The following is an 11709-nucleotide window of genomic DNA, read 5'->3' as shown; positions in this document are numbered from 1 at the left end:
GACGGGGAGGTGCGGGCAGCTCCTGCCCATCTGTGTGTGAGGAAGACGAAAATACAGACCGGTGATTTTCTCTGGGGGGGCTGAGCACAGATCAATCTCACTGAGCGCTGTGAAGCCTAAAGGGCACCTTGAAAACTTCTGTGCTTTTGTCAGGAAAGAAGCTGATTTCTCTCTTCCCGGGGCTCCTTGGGGACTTCCCCACAGATTTCCAGCATCAGAGAGAGCAAATTCCCTACGCCCACCCCGCCTGACTCTGCGCCTTCCCCTGGCACCTAGGGGCAGGTTGTGCCCGGGGGCTGCTGCAGACCCCCCAACACGGCCCCCCCAGGATGGGATGGGGCACAGCAGGCACCACGGGTCCATTTCCATGGATGCATGTTTTCCCTCGGCAGCAGACTCTGATCTCTGCTGCTCTTGCTTGAGAGACCTCAGCTCTCCGGATGGGGAGCGTGGACCCATCTGTGATCTACAGCCTGGGGAGAGAGCTTCACCCCAGCCCCACGGATCCCGGCACAGCGGCAGAGCTGAGCCTCCTGTGCTCTCTCCCTCTCTGGCTGAGCCGCACAGGCTCAGGCATTTGCTCCTAGATGGCTGGAAGTGGTGGGGTGTCCCCACAGGGCCAGCTCAGCCCTCGCCTGTCCCAGATGTGAGCCAAGGAAGCTGCAGGGTGGCGGACTAAGTCAGGGCGTTGGTGGCATCCTCACAGCTGGTGCCAGACCCCACACACGGGGCAGATTCAGGACATTTCCATTCAACAGAAGCTTTTCCTCCTCCCTTCTCGTCACTGCTACAACCTCTTGTCCCTGCTGGCTTGTCCAGGTCCCAGGCCTGGCTGTGCCTCAGCCTCTTTGCTTGGCACAACAGAGCGGACAGAAGTCCCTGTGATGAGAAGGGAGCAGAGCTTTGGAAATGCTGTGGGGTTGGGGGCAGCAGAAACTTCAGAGACCCCCCCATTCCCTTTCCCTGCCCCAGCTGCTTATGGCAGGGCCAAGCTAGGAATGAAAAGGTGACAGGACAAATCTTCGTGAAGGCCATAAGCAGCACTCCAGATCTTCCAAGATCTCCAGATCTCCAAGATCTCTTCCAGATCTCCACCACCCCATGCCCCAACCCCACAGCGAACTAGGGTCACCCCTACCCTTACCTTGCTCCAGGTGGGAAAGCTCTCCACACGAGTGGAAATGTCCCCTTGTCCCATAAGCTCCAGTCAGGGCTCCTTGCCTTGATACTGTAATTTAGCAACATGCAAACAGTTGTGTTCTGAAATTAAGCATACGAGGAGCTCTCCTTAAGCCAGAGGAATTATTTCCACATCATTTCAAATTTTCTGCTCTATTAATTTCCTTCTAGCCTGTCATTTTCTTCATTTGTCCCAAGGCTCCTGGGGTTCAGCAGAGCCAGTGCTGGGCATGATGTGCAGCCCCTTCTCCTCTGGCCACGTCCCGGTAGCTGCTGGGACAATCGATTTTTGGGAACCCCCGAAGGTTCAGCCAGGTCCTGGTCTTGCAGGAAGGCTCCCACCTTCACCCCAAGGGCGGAGGTAGCTGGGACAGTCTGGGACCAGCCTGCCTGGCCTTTCTGCAGGGATGCTGGCAGTGGTGGGGGCTGCTGTCATCTCTTGTCCCCTCTTAACACCGCACCCGGTGGGATGATGCTGGCAGGAGGATGTCAGTGCCCTGACACCATCAGCATCTCCCCCTGCCACAGCTGAGCTGGGAGCAGTTCAGGAGCACAGCCCTGTGTTTCACCCGTCTCCTCCTCCTCAGCACTCGCTTGCACATGCCCTCCTGACAGCACGAACCCTTACAAACGGGAGCTGGCCTGAAAGGATTTAAGTGACTTCGTTTGTTGCATTGCACAGGCTCCAGCCCTTGGTCACGTCTGCATGATCCTCGCAGTCAAGAGATGCCGTGGCTTCGCATCCCTGCTTGCATCCTGACCCAGGCTGCAGCACCCCAAGCGCCCTTACAGGGCACCGAGTCCTCGGGGGGTACACGAGTGACAGCAGGGATACAGGTACCACCGTGTGCCTGTGTGCCTCAGCTAAAAGCTCCTGCCAGCCCTGAACAACCCGGTCTGACCTTGCAGTTCCTCTCCGTGGAGCACGGGATTGGACTAAAGACTTCCAGAGGTCCCTCTGGCTCCTGCTTGGTGCCAGTCAGCCAGCTCTAAACTGCATGTTGTCACTTCCCAGTGACACAACAGCTCACAACAGCTCCAATTTAACCTCCTAGACTGGCAGCTCCACCATTACGGGTCCTGCTCGCAGCACCTGGCAGAGCTGTCACTGGAGAGGGTCTGGAGATGGGTGGAAGAACGGAGCCAGCACAGCACACACCTGCTGCTCACCTCATCCCCAGCCTTTTTCTAGTTTCTAGTGACTCTTGCAAACGTCTTACTTCAGGTCTAACGACCCACTGGGCTGGACAGCTCGGGCTCTGCTTCTGTGCTGCAGGTGAGCACTGGAAGTGGGATGCTCTCTAGCACTTGGGGCTGGATTAGTCCCCCTTCTCCCCAGTCTTCATACATTTACTTCCCCGTGGTGGTCTCTCATTAGCATCCCACTGCTGTCCTCCAGCTGCTCCCCCTGTTTACACCATTTCCAAGACTATGGTAGGACTTTATGAATCATTTATCTTAAGCAGCAATTATTGTACAAACAACTTATTAATACCGTGGCTATCAGCTTGCTCTCAACATCAGAGGCAAAGCGTGAGGCATAAACATTGCAGAACGGTGATTGAGAGAAGGATTGTTTCAATTATGTGAGCCCCCCCATGCTCTCCCCCCTCACACAAGCCATTTCAGGGACACCTACAGGGTACCTGGCTTCGGCAGCTCTCCAGCATTAGACACAAAGGCAGGAATAAGGCAGCAACGAGCAGGCAAGGCAGCTGAGCACGATGCCATGTCATACGTGCTGGAGTTTCGCAGGGTGGGCCAGGAGAGGAGACTGCGTCTGCACTGGTGCCCACAGGGGCGATGGGCTAGGAGGCTTCAGAAGCCATCGCATGGGGTCTCGGAGGGTGATGCTATCATGGCACGTTCTGGACAATCCTGCAAGCAACCTGAAAAAGGAAGCACCAAGGTGTCTGTAAAAAGATGCCTTTCCGCACAGGATAAACAACACAACCCTCTGCATTTGGTCAGTGGGGAAAACTTCAAAGCTAAAAACGAAGTGAACTTAGTCACAGCTGTGAATCCTGCTAGGATAAATTGTGTTTGCACAACCTCCATTATTTCGGTTAATTTGCAATATAATATACAAGGCTTCCTGGTGACAATTGGCACAGCAGCCTTGTTTTGTCCCATCCAGCATCCATCTGCCACAATCCGATCCGAGCTCCGGAGAGCTCAGGAGCGCTCCGAAATGTCCCTGGGAGCAGCAGGCACCCTACGGGGGCACCCTGGGGCTGGCCTGTGCTTAGCTGGGGGCAAGGAGATGCGCCAGCCCTTGGCACTGGTCAGCTTGGCTCTGGCTGTGCCGGATGAAGCAGCCCTCCTTGAGGGAGAGCTTTGGCACAGGAAAATATTTCAGGGGCAGGGTTCAGACGGGGCAGGGATCATTGCAGGGGCAGGGTTCATTGCAGTAGAGAGAAGCACATGCAATGTGCAGGGGTGAGCAAGGGGCTTCGCCTCACCTTGCACGGAGCAGGCAGGGAGTTGAAGCTCCGGGAACACAGGCTGCGCTGGGGTTTGCAGTCACGGGACTGGCACAAAAGCTTTTTTAGAGACTTCTTCAAAGCTGGCGTGTTTGAGGCTGGGGTCACGGCGAGGCCATTCCCTGTCGCTTCTCCACGAGCTCTTTCCCCGAACACACAGAGCTGTTTTCAAATGAATTAAAATGAATCACCTCTGCTGCACCGACAAACTTTTCTCCTCCACGTTCTCCTTTGAAGATGCTCAAAACATGTTAGACTTATCAAGAGTAATTTTAGAGAAAAACAGAAAAAAAATATGCAAACTACAGACTCAGGCCCCTGAAGACTAAAGCACTGTCTAAGAGCTCTTCTAAGGCGTGCGGATGCAATAAGGCTGCCTTATCTTGGAGTCAGTGCTGGAGTAGAGAGCCACGTAACGAGGGACTATTTCCCATCTGCTGCATAAATCTAAAGTTACTTCAGGCAGAATGAGGAATCAGAAGGTACTTCAAAGGCATTTTAGCTCTGTATCTGTGTCAAACTGCAGCTCTAAGCACTCTGTGTTGCCCTCCTATTAAAGATGAACTTTTGTACTCTGTTAGACATCTTAAAAAGCATAAAACATAAGTTCATTTGCTTTTCAAGTACTCCCCCCACCCACCCCCTGCTCAGCTCCTTTGCGAGATACGAGACTGTTAGGGTATTTGTGAACAAACAACCTTGGTTTTGCTGCCGAGTTTTCATCTCCCTGCCAGCACAGGCGGGCTGGGCTGGGTGCACCTGAAGCTCTCCAGGCTGCCCGGCACTGGAAAAAATTGGTGGCACGTCGGTGGCACAGCAGAAGTGGCTGTCCCGGGACCGGGTGCCCGCTGCCCACCAATGTGTCCCCAGCTTCTCCTGGGCTGAAAACGTTTTGGCCAGGGGAGACGCAGCTGTGCCTGCGAGGCACTGGGAGAGTTCAGTCTGGGAGGAGAGCGGATGGGGCTGACTGTCAGTACAATCCTTTTCCTTGCAGAGCTTGTGGCTTTATTAGCGTTTCCTACAAAATCTGATGACTTACGGAGGTTTTTCGGCTGTGAAAATGAGATTATTCTGAGTTGGCACTAAGCCCCATGGCCTAGGTGGCACCCCTTGGCGAGGCATCCCCGTGCAGGTCGGTGGCCGGGGTGCAGGACTCCGCACACGAATGCCACGAGCACCGTGGGGCGTGCTGCCTGGGCAGTGGGGAAGGGAAAGTAAAGTTTATGGCACTGAAACAAAACAAAGGGCTTTGTTGTTTCCAAAATCCACTTTATACTTTACACGGTATTTCTGGACGGGGCTGCAGCTCTACTTCTTTGATGAGCCACCCGTACATTACAGATAGCAGGGAGGGAGGAGGGGCCCAGAGGGATGTGCACACCCAGCTGGGAAGGATGGAGGGGTCAAGGCCATGCAAAGCCTTCACAGCCTCCAGGGTCAAAAGGGAATAATCGTCAGGGAGAGTGGGAAGGAAGGATATGAGAAGAGAAGGAGAAGGTATTAGGAAGAAAGGGAAGACATAGGGAGGGTTTTTTACAGAGAGCTCAGAGGCAGTGGGAGTAATTAGGGGGTTGTGATCCAGGTGTGAGACAGGAGGAGAGGAACATGCATAGGGGAAGTGGAAACAAAGAACAAGGGGGAACTCAATGTCTGGCAATGACGCAGTCCAGGCAGCCACAACAGCATCTGTATAACCCGTGTCATATCTGGGGGAGAGACTACGAGCAGTGAGGAGGCACAGCTGACAAAAGAGAACAAGAGACACAAGCTTTCAAATTAGGAAAGATAATAACCCTGGCAACTGTGTCTAAAATGGGGGGTTTCTCTTTCCCAGCTAAAGCTGCTGCCGCCCAGGTTCGTGCTAATGAAGCCCTAAAGGCACCCAGAGAGGCGAGGAGGCAGGCTGCAGTAAGAAAAGCTCTGCCAAATCAAACGCAGAGGAAATAAGGCCTTCTCTCCTGGTTTGCAGCTAAACTCCAAACCCCTCTCTAGTTTTTGTGATGCTGCAGGCAGCAAACACGCTCTCCAGGGAAACAGTTTTCAAGCAGACTCACTTCGGGTTTGGCCTGGACAGAAACCTGCCTGTGGCCTGTGTTTATCCTGGTCCTTTTCCCACTTCAGGGGGGTCCTTTTCCCACTTCAGCGGGGAGGAAGGGGGGATCTGAGAGGCCGCAGCCACTTGCCCAGCCTGTCTTGCACAAGCAGGAGTGCAGAGCGAGCCCAGGGCCAGCACGGAGCCTGCCTGCCTCTGTGCAGTGCGTATAGCCCAGAGCCTGCTGCTGGGAGTTACTTCGCGGTACTTTCAGGGAGCTGCACGTGTCTGCAAAGTCCTTTCTGTGCACTAATTGCTAATTCGGAGTCCATTACTGTGTGCGGATCAGTTTTCATTTTCCATCAGTCAGGTCCGAATATTTTGAGCAGATTTGCATCGCTGCCCCAGCTTTCGCCATCTCTTCTGGATGTTGCAAACATGTCAAAAAGTCTAGGCCTCGATGTAAAACCTCTGGGGCTCCAGCTCTTCCATCTGTACATCTATTAAAAGCCATTTTTCCTCTCCTTTCCACTGGTTATCAGTCTGCAAAAGGACTCCACTTCCATGCCATGATATCTTAGCACATTTGCTGAGGGACCTTAAGCACAGCCTTTTGAGGTCCAAGTACATGACGTCGACCATATCCTTCTGCATGTCCTTTTTGACTTGTTCAAAGAATCAAAGATTTCTCCAAGATCTGAGAGACCTGAATACTCTTTACATAATGTCTTAGGACACTTTCTTAATAAATTATTTTTATCCAGGTGTCTATTAAGTCTGTTCGTCACTCTAGTTTGCACCAATTGCTTGATGTGGCATTCAGACCTGATGGCCGTGTGCTTTCCAGATGGCCACAGAGCTTTTTCTATGGATTGCTGTCACATCTGTCACCTTCCACACCAGTTTAAGCAAAATGTTGGAGATTGTTTCTGATTTGATTTCTTCTAGAAGTCTTGTGTGAGTCCCACATGGTCCTGGCCATTCGTAACTGTGCAGGTGCTCACTTTGTTCAAAAAACACTCCTCTGACACCTTTTTTTGAGACAATTTCTCAGATTTATACCCTGAAAGAAGCCCTTATGGTGTGGGACATTCCTTGATGGGAGGTGTGCAGAATGCCACTGCGAAATTTAATTTTGTTTTTCTGTAAATCTGTCTGTTTCTCCTGTCCTCCTTTTATGCAGTCATCTCTCATCCCCACCAGCCTCCTGATGATATGGGCTCATAAAGTGTAGGAAAAATGGCATTCCTAAATTTTAAGCTGCTAGCAATTTGTTCTTCAAAAGTACTTAATCTGATTCATTATTGTTTTGCACTTAATTTGCCAGGGTCTGTGCACTTTTCTGTTTTCCTCATTTAGACAGTAGTTTCTTTTTGTTTCTAAGATACGTTCACTTTACAATTTAACCATAAATTTAACCATTTTAAAACCTAACAATTCTGTTGTACAGTGCTTAAAAGAGCATTTCTACTATTTCTCCGGCTCAATATACAGCTGATAGTAATGCGGAGGTTTCACAAATTTTTAAACACTACTTATTTTATTTTATTTTATTGTTTGCAAAATAGTTTAGTCTTTTAGTTTGCCCTAAAAGTATAGTTTATCACATTAGAAGATAGCAGAAGCAGTTATGGACTAACAAGTGTGACCAAGACCCCCAAATGGATTTACCTCATTTGAGAGGCTTTTCCATTAATTTGTTTCACTCCAGGCAAATTATATGTGCCTCTCAAATTGGGCCTAGTGAAGATCTTAGTCACAAACAATTGGTCTCAAACCTCAGAGATCAAGGGTAGTTGATATCTCTTTTTTCCTGTAATCTAATTTGATTCCCAATAGTCTGTGGCTAATGCGGGCATACAATGCACCAGACGAAGCGTTTGCAGCAGAGACAGGGACGTACGAGGCGGTGTTAAGATCTTACTTACATTATTGTGTACAGCTCAGCTAAGCACAGCCAGAAAGGAATGACAGTTGCGACAAACGCTGGGAGGATTTGGGGAGTGGAGGCATTGCTTTGCACAGAGAGCTTGGCCTGACACAAGCAGGGCTGAGAAAGGAGATCACAATCTTTTAAATATGCTTTGGGTGATAAATAATGAGAAGAGAAAGGAATTATCTGATTTCAGTGACGATTCTTTTATCATATAAAATCTGCATAAACTGCCTGTGACCACGTTGACACGGAAAATTAAGAGATTCATAAACGCACAAAGAGGAATGGTTTCCCAAGCAGGGGGAAGGGGACAAAGGGGCTTGAGATTAATACCATAACGAAGGGTCAAGGCAGAAGTGAGCCGGGTGTTAGAAATGCAAGTACTCATGCGGCCAGAATAACAGCATCCCCCCAGAGAGGTCCATCACTGTCTGCTCGCATCTCTTTGTCAGGGTGGTTGTCCTTGCCTCAGTCCTGCTGACCACCTGCAGAGCCAGAAAGGATTTTTCTCCTTAATACTTTTTCCCATAACTCCATCTTTTGATTCTCTTCTCTGCAGAAGCACTGAAACAGCTGGAATAACCTACAGGATAAGGCCAGCCAGGCCTTACTTGTCTATCAGCATAACCGAGGTCAGGAAGGAAGCTTCCCCAACCTGAGAGGCAGAGAGGCTGACTTTTTTCTCTCTGTACTGTAGGTTTTATCCTCTTTCTCCTAGGATTAGCAGGAGTTTTCTCCAGAGATACTGCCTGCTCTCAGTTCTCTTCCTTGATACCTGCACAGAATTGCAATAGCATCCTGTCTTTGCCTTCACATGCTGTAAGCCTTGGGAATGTGCAGTGAATGTGCTTCAGAGCAAAGACACTGTTATCGTGCCTGCAGGGAGCTGAGTTTGACTCTGGTTGTCCAGTCCCTCTTGGACCCCTTGGCCTGGGTTTGTTGCTTTCTGCTGACAGCTTAGTTTCCGATGGAGGAATCTCTGAGGGCAAAGGGTGACTTGAATGCTTTGTACATCAGTAGCAAAGAACTGAGTGAAGAGTTGAGCTCCTCCTTAAAGGCATTATGATCAGCCTCTAGCCTGGGCTGTGCAGTTATACATGTATATAATTTTTACGTATATGTAATTTTTACATATATTTAACTATATATATAATTTTACATATAATTTATAAATACAGACTGTATTTGCTGTGGTCTCTGGTGAAGAAAGAGAGAGATTGCAGAGGGACTTTTTGTCTGTCTATATTCTGCACCAAGCACGTGTCAAGGCCACAGATTGTGCCCATGGAGATTGCTGAAGGCCTGGGTGAACCTGAACCTTTCTTCTCACCCATGGACGAGGGGTTACTGTGCTGGGAAGGGTCCCGTAGGGTTTTAGAGAAGCTGATCTAAAGCAGCCTTGTGCCAACTACATCCTGCAAAGGATATGGAAATCCTAAGAGGGGGCTGAGCCAGGCTCATGGTACCTGGTAGAAGCGCGGGGGGATGCGTTGCAATTCAGCACTTCTTTTCAAATTCTTAATTCAGCAGCACCCACATCCTAAAAAATCCTATCCAAAACTACAGACAGCAGTTCTGAGAGGAGGGCACAGGTGGGATATTGGGGTAAGGAACCATACATCACCTCTCTCGCAGAGCTTGCCCCTACAACCTGAACCAGGGACAGTTTGAAGCATGGAGAAAGATGCTCAGATTCACTTGGATCCTGCGAACATGACAGCATCTGCCAGTGCATGACAGAGGGAAATACTGCAGTTTTCCAGGAGTGTATAACAGTAAGGTAGCATGACCAATAGATGTGTGGACAGCCATGGAGACCCACCACCTGTCCATGACTGGCCACATGCCAATGTTGTCTCCCAGGTGTTTCCTACTGCTTCTGTCCCAGCAAAAAAAAAACCTGCAGAACCTGAGGAATAGACGTGCAGCCTCCACCCTGGGAGAAGGAGTCCATCATGCACCATCCTGGAGAGGCAAAGCACCTGGAAAAGGTGCAGTGGTACAGCGTGGGCTGTCCCTTTGCATTCTGTGCTCCAAGATGCACTGCTCAGCCCACTGCAAAATCCCCGTGGGATGCCAGCAACCGTGGAGGGGTCCAAGACTTTTGTGAGGACCAGCCAGTCTTTTCTGATTACCAGCAGATGGAGGATGCACACAGATAATTAATTAATTGCAACTTTCCCAGTCTCCAGACTTTGGTTTCTATTGATCTCAGTTTTATCTGGAGTAATAGAGACAATTAGGAGGGAACACAGCAGCAGAAGTTAATTACCAATGGAATGGAAACTGTGTCTTTCAATTTATTAAACTTTTATCACAAAGCAGCACTGCTGCAGAAGCACTGGGAGAGGCCGTGTGCCTCCCTGTGCCCTCCGCGCCACGCAAGGCGCTCCCCACGCTTGACAATCAATAATAAATGATAAACTTACCCTCTTCATGAGTGGGGCCAGGGCTCCCGCGCCAAGCCCCAGGGGACCGAGCCCTCAGAGGAGAGCATCTGGACTGCTTGGACGGGCAGTGCTCCCTCCCGATGGGAGCCTGGAGGCTGATGCAGCGCTCTGCTGCCAGCCCCGCTGCGCCCCGCCGCGCTGACGGCTCCTACAGGCAGAAGCAGCTCTGCGGGGGCCAGGAACAACTCATTGCTATTCCTGTCCTGAGCCTTCGGTGGAAGGCAGCCCTGCCTGCCCACGGCATCGGCACGCTGCAGTGTGCTGGAGATGCAGAAAACAGCGGCCGTGAAGAGAGGGAGCAGCACAGAGTCATAGAGGAGGAACTGGCCCAGCTCAGAGAGCGTCGCAGCTGGGTTTAGATGAGCTTGCAGATGTGGATTTCAGGCAGTCTCAGGGACACATCCCCCCAGCTCTCCTTGCTGAGATATGTGTTGCCTCTGATCAAACAGAGCAGGCAGCCAGGAGGGCTGGTGCTTCTGCTCCAGGGGCACAGGTCTGCTGTCCCTGGGGAGCCCCTTCCCTTGACAAGAGGCTTGGGTGCCCCGCAAGGACCAAAGACAGCCTTCCTTTCCTTCTCTCCACCAGCCCAGCTTCATCCTGCACTTCCCCCTGCACATTCCCCTTCATGTCCTGGCAGTACAGCCTAGAAAATGCAGAAGAGACCAGTCCACGTCCCTTGAAGAGGTTCTGGACCATCACGGCTGCCCCAAAGACTCACCCTAGCACGAGCTTTGTGTCTGCCACAGCCACCGGCCTCTGCCAGGTCAGGTCAGGGATGCTGTGGCAATTGCTCTGTCACTTTCTGCCCCCGTGGCACGGCACGGTGAGCATCCCGACCGCCTCCCCCAGAGCCAGCCTGTGAGCTGCAGAGCAGGATCTGGCTCAGAAGATGAGCTCTCTCAGCTCTTTCCATGAAACATAGGGGAGAAAATGATTTGTTAACTACTGCATAAGTTTCTGAGGGTGGTTGGCCCAGCAATGTGGCATAACGGGTCTGCCTCAGACTTGGTTTTAACTGTACCAGCCTACAAAAGGCCATGCCACCTTCACGCCTGGTCAGAGTGCTCCCACATACCTGCTGTCCCAGTGAACTCCCACACCTTTGTCTCCAGGACATTATATTCCAATGACTGTGCAAACAAGTCTCTGCTGATCGTGCAGAAGCAGTAATTATGCTGCTGGTTTGCTCTTGCCTCTCTTTGCAACACTTCCCAATACTGCACTTGTTCCTGCTGAGTACAGAGCTGGAGCTGCCCAAGAGCCTTTACAGGGGCCCCAAGACCTCACCTGTATCCTACGAGCAGCAAACTGGGGCTGTAAAGGTGGTGTTATTGCCTCCCAAACAGTGACAGAGTCAGATCACATTGCTGAGTGCCTTGTCCAGTTGAGTTTTGAAAACTTCCAAGGGTGGAGATCCTACAAACTCCCTGAGCACTTGTCCTGAGGACACACCGTTCTCACAGGGAAGTTTTTGACTATGTCCCACTGAACCGAGTGCTACCTTTGTATCCCCCGTCCTCTCACTCCACACTTCTCTCTCTAATTCCTTTAAAAATCCGCACTTAAGGGATCAAAAGATGCAGTATCTCCCCCATCTCTCCCTTCCTGAGGTGGAACAGTAGTTCCCTT

The 11709-nt window shown here is 50.9% G+C and overlaps 1 long non-coding RNA gene across 1 annotated transcript; it reads right to left on the bottom strand.

The window, feature by feature from the left end:
• Window positions 1–2464: 2464 nt before the first annotated feature.
• Window positions 2465–11297, bottom strand: LOC308181269. The gene is made up of 3 exons (XR_013941385.1): window positions 10060–11297; window positions 3642–3824; window positions 2465–3068 (listed from the first exon to the last, which is right to left on the bottom strand). It is a non-coding gene; the product is annotated as an uncharacterized lncRNA (long non-coding RNA).
• Window positions 11298–11709: the final 412 nt, after the last annotated feature.

Source organism: Anser brachyrhynchus (assembly GCF_964034855.1).
Source record: "Anser brachyrhynchus genome assembly, chromosome: 21".
Taxonomy (NCBI): domain Eukaryota; kingdom Metazoa; phylum Chordata; class Aves; order Anseriformes; family Anatidae; genus Anser; species Anser brachyrhynchus.
Note: the sequence above shows the minus strand (reverse complement) of the source record. Positions and strands in the feature narration are given on the sequence as shown.